Here is a 12,102-nt window from a genome sequence, read left to right as displayed (position 1 = left end):
AACACCTTCGATTCGACCTCCCATCTGAGCGCGGAGATAATGATGGTCCCGGGTAAAATGGGCTCGGGAGTAGCAGTACGATCGGAACGCTCAAAAAGACGGGATAAAGCATCGGGTTTGATGTTCTTGGAACCTGGCCGGTAAGAAAGTGTAAAATCGAAACGACCGAAAAAACAATGCCCACCGAGCCTGCCTGGAGTTAAGTCTTTTGGCGGTTCTAATGTATTCGAGATTCTTATGGTCCGTCCATACAATGAAAGGTACACCCGACCCTTCAAGCCAGTGACGCCATTCTTCCAGTGCAAGTTTGACTGCCAACAACTCTCGATTGCCAATGTCATAATTAACTTCTGCAGGAGATAAACGGTGAGAATAATACGCGCAAGGATGCACCTTTCCGTCTGAGGATGCGCGTTGGGACAACACTGCTCCTACCCCCACCTCTGACGCGTCGACCTCCACTATGAATTGACGTGAGCGATCAGGGGTGACGAGAATGGGAGCTGAAACAAAGCAACTTTTCAGTTTGACAAACGCAGCCTCGGCTGCGTTTGACCACCTGAACGTCAAACTAGGGGAGGTCAAGGCGGTCAGAGGAGCGGCTAGTTGGCTGAAATTGCGAATGAAACGCCGATAAAAATTGGCGAACCCCAGAAATCTCTGCAGGGCCTTGCGAGACTCTGGGGATGGCCAATTTACCACAGCCTTAACCTTCTCAGGATCCATGCGAACACCCTCAGTCGAAATGATGTGTCCTAGAAAAGAAACAGACTGTGCATGAAAAACGCATTTCTCCGCCTTGACAAACAATCCATTCTCTAGCAACCGCAGAAGCACTCGTCGTACGTGTTGCACGTGTTCCTGGAGAGACGAAGAAAAAATCAATATGTCATCCAGGTAAACATATATGAACAGATCGACCATGTCTCGCAACACGTCATTAACGAGTGCTTGGAAGACTGCCGGCGAGTTCGTTAGCCCGAAAGGCATCACGCAGTACTCAAAATGGCCTCTAGGGGTGTTAAAGGCAGTCTTCCACTCATCCCCCTCCCTGATGCGGACCAAATGATAAGCATTACGTAAGTCCCAATTTAGTGAAAACGGACGCTCCCTGCAACCTCTCAAAAGCTGAAGACATAAGCGGCAAAGGATAGGTATTCTTTTACCGTTATGTTGTTCAGCCCTCGGTAGTCAATGCAAGGTCGCAAGGATCCGTCCTTCTTTCCCACAAAAAAGAACCCCGACCCACGCTGGAGAAGAAGAAGGGCGGATGAACCCCGTTGCTAGAGAACTGGATATATATTTCTCCATGGCCGCCGTCTCTGGAATAGACAAAGAATATAACCTTGCCCTTAGGCGGAGAAGTTCCTGGCAATAACTCTATCGCACAGTCATAGGGACGATGAGGAGGAAGAGAATCAGCACGAGACTTACTGAACACCTCCTTCAGGTCGTGGTACTCCGCGGGCACGTTAGCCAAATCCACTGCTTCCCCCTGAAACACAGACTCAGAAACATTAACACCAGCAGACAAAAGACAAGACAAATGACACTCCTCGCTCCAGCTAACCACAGATCCGAGGCGCCAATCGATCCTGGGGTTGTGTTTCTGGAGCCAGGTGTGACCGAGAACAATGGGGGATTGAGGTGAGTCCGTGATGTAAAATGAAATCTCCTCCGTATGGTTGCCAGATGTGATGAGAGAAACAGGTAAAGTGGTCTTTGTGATTACTGACATCCCTTCTCCTTTAAATGTTTCTGCTGCACTGGGGTGCTTGAGGGAGGTGAGAGGAATGTTGAGTTTAGTAGCAAACTTAAAGTCCATGAAACTACCCTCTGCCCCAGAATCCAACAAAGAGTGATGATCGAGTGCGTGGGTGGACCACCGTAGACTCACCGGAAGGAGTGTCGATGTAGATGAGGTCTTCCTGGCAGAGATCCCACCCGATAGTAGCCTCCGTTTTACTATCGGGCTTGGTCTTTTACCGGACAGCGCTGGATGTGATGTTCTTGGCTGCCGCAGTATAAACATAGTCCCAGGGATCTCCGCCTGATCCTCTCCTCCGACGAATGCCACCTTCATTTCCTCGGTGTTAAACGTGCGGGGCTGAAGGGCGAAGTGCAGAGAACAATGAGACAGAAATGATCGACAAAACTTTGGCTCACCCGCATATTTCTCAGGGATGGGGAGGCGTGGTTCGGACTGGGAAATCCCTCCGGAGACGATCGGCGGTGTGGGTGGCGTGGGAGGCGCAGCGGGTGGCGGTTGTTGTTGTTGTTGAGCCTGGAGAGCGAGCTCGGACACCTTCGTCACCATTGCTTGGAAAGCTCGACCCCATCTCATCTATCGCCTTGTCTTGGCGATCCATACGACCAACGGCTCTCTGCAGAAACTCCTCCAGATGAGATGGGGAGCGATCGCCTGCTGCTTCCATGATGGTCAGATCCTACTGTGACGGCTTGTAAAAGAGGAGAAAGCAATTGCAGGCAATCAGAAGAAGTTTATTGATATCAGAGTCCAGAATGTAGGCAATGGAAACGAAGGTCTACGGTGGCGTGAGAAGAGCTGGATGGTGAAGTCGATGGTGAAGGTGAAGACGGTCAATGGATGAAACCAGGAACAGACCGGAACACTGACACGAAGACGACAACACGAACACAATCCAGCACACGAACACGGAAGACGGTAATCCAACTAGGAAGTGGAGACATGAATGAGGATCTGACAACAGACAGAGAGATGAGTGAGTATATGTAGCTGAGTGGAGATGAGGATCAGCTGGAGCGAGACAATCAACACACAGGTGACAACAATCAACCAAACGAGCACATGGAGACTACGTGAGTACAAAAACAAACACAAAACATGACAAGGAGGAAACAATGGATTTCCTACCGTGACAGGTACATATTGATGCACCATCCTGGAGGAGTTGGACTGCCCGTGCAACCTTTGTAGGGTCCAGGTATCACCTCATGCTACCAGTAGTGACACTGACCCTAGCCAAATGCAAAACTAGTGAAAAACAATCAGAAAAGATGAGTAGGGAAAACAATGTCAGTGGCCTCCACCTGTAAAACATTCCTGTTTTTGGGGTTTCTAATGGTTGCCCATCTAGTACACCTGTTGTTAATTTTATTAAGACCAAAGCAGCTGAAATTAATTAACAACCCCCTCTGCTATGTAAATCACCAGATCAATATCCCAGAAGATTAATTTACTTGATGCTATACTCTGATTAAAAAGTGTTCCTTTAATTTTTTTGAGCAGTGTATGTATATGTACAGTCGTGGCCAAAAGTTTTGAGAATTACATAAATATTGGAAATTGGAAAAGTTGCTGCTTAAGTTTTTATAATAGCAATTTGCATATACTCCAGAATGTTATGACGAGTGATCAGATGAATTGCATAGTCCTTCTTTGTCATGAAAAATTTAACTAATCCAAAAAAAACCTTTGCACTGCATTTCATTGCTGTCATTAAAGGACCTGCTGAGATCATTTCAGATAATCATCTTGTTATCTCAGGTGAGAATGTTGACGAGCACAAGGCTGGAGATCATTATGTCAGGCTGATTGGGTTAGAATGGCAGACTTGACATGTTAAAAGGAGGGTGATGCTAGAAATCATTGTTTTTTTCCATTGTTAACCATGGTGACCTGCAAAGAAACGCGTGCAGCCATCATTGTGTTGCATTAAAAATGGCTTCACAGGCAAGGATATTGTGGCTACTAAGATTGCACCTAAATCAACAATTTATAGGTTCATCAAGAACTTCAAGGAAAGAGGTTCAATTTTTGTAAAGAAGGCTTCAGGGCATCCAAGAAAGTCCAGCAAGTGCCAGGATCGTCTCCTAAAGAGGATTCAGCTCCGGGATCGGAGTGCCACCAGTGCAGAGCTTGCTCAGGAATGGCAGCAGGCAGGTGTGAGCGCATCTGCACGCACAGTGAGGCGAAGACTTTTGGAAGATGGCCTGGTGTCAAGAAGGGTAGCAAAGAAGCCACTTCTCTCCAAAAAAAAAAAACATCAGGGACAGATTGATCTTCTGCAGAAAGTATAGTGAAATGGACTGCTGAGGACTGGGGCAAAGTCATATTCTCCGATGAAGCCCCTTTCCGATTGTTTGGGGCATCTGGAAAAAGGCTTGTCCGGAGAAGAAAAAGGTGAGCGCTACCATCAGTCCTGTGTCATGCCAACAGTAAAGCATCCTGACACCATGTGTGTGTGGGGTTGCTTCTCATCCAAGGGAGTCACAATTCTGCCCAAAAACACAGCCATGAATAAAGAATGGTACCAAAACACCCTCCAACAGCAACTTCTTCCAACAATCCAACAACAGTTTGGTGAAGAACAATGCATTTTCCAGCACGATGGAGCACCGTGCCATAAGGCAAAAGTGATAACTAAGTGGCTCGGGGACCAGAATGTTGAAATTTTGGGTCCATGGCCTGGAAACTCCCCAGATCTTAATCCCATTGAGAACTTGTGGTCAATCCTCAAGAGGCGGGTGGACAAACAAAAACCCACTAATTCTGACAAACTCCAAGAAGTTATTATGAAAGAATGGGTTGCTATCGGCCCAGAAGTTGATTGAGAGCATAGCCAGTCCAATTGCAGAGGTCCTGAAAAAGAAGGGCCAACACTACAAATACTGACTCTTTGCATAAATGTCATGTAATTGTCGATAAAAGCCTTTGAAACGTATGAAGTGCTTGTAATTATATTTCAGTACATCACAGAAACAACTGAAACAAAGATCTAAAAGCAGTTTAGCAGCAAACTTTTTGAAAACTAATATTTATGTAATTCTCAAAACTTTTGGCCACGACTGTATATGTGTGTGTATATATATATATATATATATATATATATATCTATATATATATATATATATCTATATATAATATATATATATATATATATATATACCACACACAGGCGCATCTCAATAAATTAGAATGTCGTGGAAAATTGCATTTACTTCAGTAATTCAACTCAAATTGTAAAACTTTGTGTATTATATAAATTCAATACACACAGACTGAAGTAAAGTCTTTGGTTCTTTTAATTGTGATGATTTTGGCTCACATTTAACAAAAACCCACCACGATTTATTTTAATCGTACTGTAGTGGGTGTTAATGCTAGGGATGCATGTATCGATCGATACTGATGCGAGTGTCGTTGAATATTGATACTCAAACAAAATCACTGGTAAATAAAACACACCTAAGTATCAATATTTTTTGTTTATTTAATAAAAAAATGCACTGAATTTGACAATTAACCAATGTTAGCAAATAATTGTGTAGGATCTGAACACATGCAAATGTTGCAAGACAGAACAAATCCATCACAGAGAGCGTTCACTCACTTCTGACAGTGCATTCCAACAGGGCTGCATTTCCCAAAAGTATCATAAGAAAGCATTAAAGCTTTTGGGAATGGCAGCCCTGAACAATGCTTATCAAAAAAATACATATATGTTTGTTTATGTATTTCACAATAAACAAATTGAACTTGTAGCCTACATAGTGTGTGCAATTACATTTATTGAAATTGAACGTTGAAAGATAATGATCATGTTCTATTCTGTAATGTTAATATAAATTATACACTGTCAGAAAAAAAGGTTGCATTTTATGCATGCAGCAGCCTGTCACTTGCAGTCCCTTATGAACATGAACCATGGTTTTACTAAAGCGACCATAGTTCAACTGAAGTATTTGTAGATTCGAATGATGTAGGGTTGCAAAAAGGCTGAAATTTTCCAGTATATTTAAGAAACATTCCAGAAATTTTGGAAACTTTCAAGGATTTTTGGGAATATTCCAGGGATTTTTGAAAAGTTTCTGGAAACTTACCTTAAATTTTCCATTCCTTTGCAACCCTATCTAGAACATTTATTTTTATTGCTTTTTGAATGTATAGATACAGCAGTGTATTTATGAGTTTGTGGGGGCTCTTATTTTGTAATTCAACATCAGACAGTCCTGAAACGACGCAGCTGACACTGTGGGAAGGTGTACTCTCAATCTGAGGTGGAATTGGTCTGTGCAATCTAGAACTTTTATTTTTATAGCTTTTTGAAAGTAGAGACGCACCAGCATATTTATGAGATTTGGGAGGCTCTTATTTTGTAATTCCACATCAGTCCTGAAATGACATAGCTGACACAGTGGGAAGGTGTACTCTCAGTCTGATCTTTTATTTTTACAGCTTTTTGAATGTAGAGATACAGCAAATGTATATTCTTGCTTTTATTTTGTAATATGAGTATTGGAGGGCTTTTATTTTGTTATTCAACATCAGACAGTTACGGACTGTGTGTAGGGAAAAAAAAAAATCATGTTCGCTGGAAGACCACTGAATTCAGATCAGTTCTCTGATGGTTTTATCATAATAGGCAGTTTATGCGTGACCCTCGAAATAACGTGGCGGCTAGATTGACTGTGCTTTTCGACTTGGCGGGTGGCTTGACCTTCGAATCTTTTCCATTTGCAAGTAATATATTCACACCTGTCCATTTACAGATCCCCCTCTAATCATCATACATTTTACAGGTAACAAACCAAAGGATGAGGACAGTAGCTTTGCTGTGCCAGCCATGCTAAATACAGGAACATCCTTCATGATGTGCTAGAGAAGCTTGTAAGGCAAGTTGAGAAAAAAAAAATTGAACGTAACTTTCTTCATTTTCACAGATTTTGGGATATTTGTCTATTTTTTGGTAATTGATAAAGTTATGTTTTATTTCCTGTATAGTAGGAATAATAAATGTTTCCAAAAATGTTATCTATTTTTAAAGCCAGTGTCAGTGAATATGGTATGGTCAGGAATTCTGCTGTTTATAGGAAATCTGAAGGAACATCTCCCAGCTTTCTACTACAATGTTGCCCTGATGACTGAGGTAATTCACCTCTTAGGTGATGCACATGTGGTCAAACGTTTACATACACCTTGCAGAATAAACTGCTTCATCAGAGGAGAAATTGCAATTTTTTTATGATTCTACCTCTTTACCCTCTTACTGCTTAAAATATTAACATTTTGCAGATTCTGCAAGGTATATATAAACTTTGGACTGCAATTGTGTCTAATGCTTTCACTCAACTGAACCATTTATAATGACTGGATATGTTTTATATAACAAATTGTTCTTCGGGGGTGGGGGTACATTTCCGTTCACACAGACTGTGGGGAGATGGTGTGCAGCTTCATGACATGTGAAGTTTAGTGCCGATGGAAAGCTTATGGGACATTGACAGACAGCACTTCCCAGCAAGTTCATTTGGAATTCTTTTTTATTATAATTAATTAATTTATTTAGTCAACTTGCATTCACTAATGCTGGAGTAAGATTTTAGAAGAAAACTTTCGGTCCTGTTTGCAGCTTTTGACCGCTGAGTGGCGCTTTAACCACAGGTTATCAAACCAAGGCATCAAAGCACAATTTGGCAAATAGCCGTCAGCTTTGCTGTGCCGATGTGTTACATCTGACGGCTGCAGTAGGGGAAAATGAAAGAAAAACACTGTAGTTAAAATATTTAATATTCACAGATGAAAGTTTAGTACTTACGAAGTTGTGTGCGTTTCTTAAAAACGAATTCAAAAAGGATAAATGTCAAGCATATGAGCCTGTGCGTATATTTACTCTAAACTACACAGTATTACACAAAAATTTAGATTTGAAACATTCACCAGGTTTGCAGTATTATTTATATAATATGAATTATGTTATATTATCCTAAAGAAATGGTAGTTTACTTTTCATCTGAGAATTAAAAGTGGTAGCCTATTTTAGTGAGCTAGGCTACATACGCAATCTATATGCAAAATGTTGATATTCTCATATATTAGGCCTATATTTGTCACAAGTATATTTTTAATTTATATATAAAAATCCTTTAATAAAACAGCATGCATTTTTGACAGGCACATACTTTGTTAAAATAAAGGACAGGTAATAAATAACAGAGAACTACTTGGGAAAAATATATCTGTCTGTACACTGATCAAGAAATTGTTGCGTGTTTTATTAATTATTTAATTTTAGTAAAACATGAGGCACTGTATAATTTGGCTACCAATATTTAGGCCTAATTAAAACAAGAAACGAATAAAATAAACCTGGCCACGATTTAGCTAAATCATTGAAACTGAAAAGAATGGACGGATAAAAAAAAAATCCTCGCATTTACACTCAAGTTCTCTCATTATAATCAACAAAGTGCACACAATGTAAAAAAGCTTAATTAATTGACAACTTCAGTGATTTTAAAGGGAGCCGCGTTTATTTTATACAGTTTAGGAAAAACAAACAACAACAAAAAAAACTGCAGTCGCATTTAAATGGAGGAGTGAATACTATTCCTTAATAAAGTACAAGATTTGCGCAGCACGCATGATGCTGAGTGCGATGCGCAACATTTATTCTTATTTGTCTACATATTTTATCTTCATTACAAATCTTGTTTTGGTTTTATTTTTGTATAATTGCATGTAAAAAAAAAATTAACTTGTAATGCACATTGCAACATGTGAAACTGCAATCTTATTCGCAGTCTATAGCATTTTATAAGTATTTGTACTATAATAGTTAACTTAACCTGCTTTGTATCTTCATTATTTAATGCAAAAGAGATTTATTAAAAGAAGTTCATGAGGCAAATTAGAGGCATCGCATCCGTTTAATCTTGATCAAGAACAACTAATAATCAATCATTTGGAAGAGCAAACATCGGCGGTAGATCACTTAAACGTCAAATTGCCTTCATTTACAGGTTATAACGCCATCTATTTTCGGTTGTAGACTTGTGAACCTAAAAGAATGTGCTCTAACTATTCATATTCAAGTGTTTGTGCGGAAAATTATTAATGCACTTTTCTTTACAGGGAGGCACCCTCTTGATCGCTAGAATTTTTTTCCTGATAATGAAATAACTTAAAATTGGGGTGCCTCAAGTACATGAAAAATATATCAACAGAAAGCTTGAAATGTTTACTTTCAAACAAACCAATTTAAAACGAAAGCAAATACTCTGTGATTATGTAATCTGTGAAGGTTGTATTTCTCTCTAAAAGAAAACTCCATGTGGAGAGAGTTAGCACTGTGAATGTCATCTTGCAGGCAACAAGAAAACATCAAGTTTTATTAATAAATAATTAAAAATGTCTCCTTTTTCACAATTATTAGGCTACTTCTGCCTGTGCTTTACAAACTTAATGCACGTGCTTGAGCGCGGAATATATTAAGGCTCATTGTTGATTAGGCTGTGTTAATTTAAAATATAAACGCGCAATTAATTTGAATAATGACCTAAATAAACCAACTACTAGAAACTTAAAAAAATCTTACGTGGGGGGCAGCCCTATCTAAATATCCCTCTAGACATCTTTGTTAAAGTTTTTAAAGCATTTTTATACACGTTTGCACAATACGATGCTTTTAGAACGGTCCGTAACGGAGAGATGACACATCCTTAACATTGATTTTTGAAAATTTTAAATAAAATTGATAGGCCCATTTTTATTTTTTGTGAATGGTCAACCCTTTTCCATTCTGCAGATATTGTTGCTTCTGGTTTGTGCATTATAAATCACAGAAAGTCTACAAAATATGTTGTGTCTCCCAAAAACTCGGTCTTATTTGTGAGACACTTTGCCTAAACAATGCTCGGCAAGTTTGAAACGCTCATCAGATATTCTCCATATGAAAGAGCAAGAGATTCACACCTTTTTTAAAACCCCCACAAGCTATAAAGAACTACCCCCAAACCTCAACCTCTTCCAGCTGGACTAAATCCAGTCACACTGTTGCTTAGTGTAAAATGGACATGCTCTATCTACAAGAAAAAAAAAGTGGTGTAACATAAACCAGCAAACTGCAGAATACACACATCTGTATTAATCATTTTATATATTATTTTATTATTATCAAAAAAAAAAAAAAAAAAAAAACCACAATCCAGAATTTCTGAAATCACTGACTACCTTCTACCACTGGACTATGGATTGCATTAACTTGACAAACCAAACTTCCCTTTTCCATTGTGTGCAAGACAGATGTGCTCTTCATTCATCTCACTTCGCTATAATAAAAGCGTTGTATTAAAACTTCCACTCTCTGCACAAACGCTTAGATATACCTCTAACAGTACACTTTTAAATGTTTAGACTAACCACTGTAAAATGCTTTAAGCATTCTATATGTACAGATTTTATTTTAAGCAAGTCGTGATGATTTGCGAAGGCTAAATTGGTCAAAACGTGATCAACTCAGAATTTAAAAAAAAAAGTTCCAAAACATTTTTCTAAATTAATGAATAATGAAACAATAAAAAAAAATAACTTTTCAATTAAAAACAAAACTGAACAATTTTTTAATGGCGAGAGAAAAAAAGAGACACGGGCTCCAGTCGGACTCGGGCCGAGGATACCGGTAATCTGTTGGCCAAAGGCTGCTTATAGGGCTTAGGTTTGAGGCCCGTGCAGGGCTCTGCCTGATTTCTGTGTTTTGGAAACGAATGTTGTGAGTCAGGGGTTGTTTTCTAATTAAATGACAAATCTTAAGTTGTATTGTGTTGTCTAATTCCTCATTTATTATTATTATTTTTTATTATTTGTTTACATTTTATGGATTCCCCCAATCTCCCACACAGCCAAACTCTGTAATAATACAAAACCGTATTATTTATTTATTTATTTTTAAATGGATATAATTATTATTTTAACATTTTTATTACTACAAAGGACCGATAAAAAGTGATACATTTCTTAATTCGTGGACATAATTTTCGGCATGTCATGGGCTCTGTATATGGGAATAAACATGTGTTAAAAAAAGGCCAGATAACGAATAAAATATGTGTGACCCTCCTGAAATAAATAAGCAAATTATTAAATGTAAGTTTCAAGCCTTTCATAATTTGTGATATTAATGTGACTATAATGCCAAAATATGTGTTAGAACTAGGCCTAGCCTATAACACGCAACAATAAGTCACTCAAAAATATCACTCAAAAGTTAAACTAATTGCAATTAATGTAAATTTAAACTAATATAAACTTTGAAATTCAGTACAAATAATATGCATTTATGTGGTCGAAAACACTTACATTTAATTCACACTTAAGAGTATTGTTAACTGACATTAAAGTATATTTTAGTAGTACACTTTAACCATATTTTAAAGACACTAAAAGCAATTATGAACATATAATTGTACATATAAAGATGTACTAAAAAGTCCCCACTTAAGTGGTTTAAAAAATCACTCAAAAAGTTTATTGCATTTAATATAACTTTAAAAACTGTGATACATTATTAAAATTAATTACAAATACAATGTACTTAAGCGGCAAAATAACATTAAATTTGCACTTGTGTGTTCCTTTAAAGTATATTATTTCTGCAATAAGTACACTTTATAAAAGTATTACTTTAAGTGCACTTCTTTTTTGGTCACAAGGGCAACTAGACAACAGTTGTGTGAACTTTTTTTTAAATTGAATATGTGGAAGAAAGTGTTTTACGGGGGGCAGTTCTGTTGGGATTTTAAAGGGTTTCTGTTGTCTTAAGTTTGGTGGGCTCCCATTGTGCTGAAGAGCCTGTGTTTAGGGCGACGATGGACCAAAATCTTGATGTTATAATGAATATTTCTTTATTTAAAATCAGTAACTGTGTAGTTGCTAATGCAGTGATGATGTATATCATACGTCATTATGTGTCAGGAAGGTTGCACTCCAGACTGATGTGAATGTGCTCAGGAACGTTTGCAGAGGCTCTGGATTACAGGTAATAATGTTGTAAATAATGTTCAGTTTCTTGCACAGAACAATCACTTCACATCATAATAATTTAATTCAGGCAAGAGAGCAACTTCTATATCAGTACTCAATTCAAACTTGTAGAAATTAAAGTTTGAACTTTTAAGTATATTTTACTTGGAACTGTTTGTTATGTTTATAAGGATTCTTTGAGTAATTATCAAAGTTATGATACTGGTGTTCCCATCATGCACTGGGGCTATGAATAATCAATAAGCTTGAATTTTTCACTGTTTTTGAGTTGTATTTACACTGTAACTGGAAAATTTAGT

Source organism: Cyprinus carpio, chromosome A24, assembly GCF_018340385.1.
Source record: "Cyprinus carpio isolate SPL01 chromosome A24, ASM1834038v1, whole genome shotgun sequence".
Taxonomy (NCBI): Eukaryota; Metazoa; Chordata; class Actinopteri; order Cypriniformes; family Cyprinidae; genus Cyprinus; species Cyprinus carpio.
The sequence above is the reverse complement of the archived record's forward strand: the minus strand, read 5'-3'. Positions refer to the sequence as shown.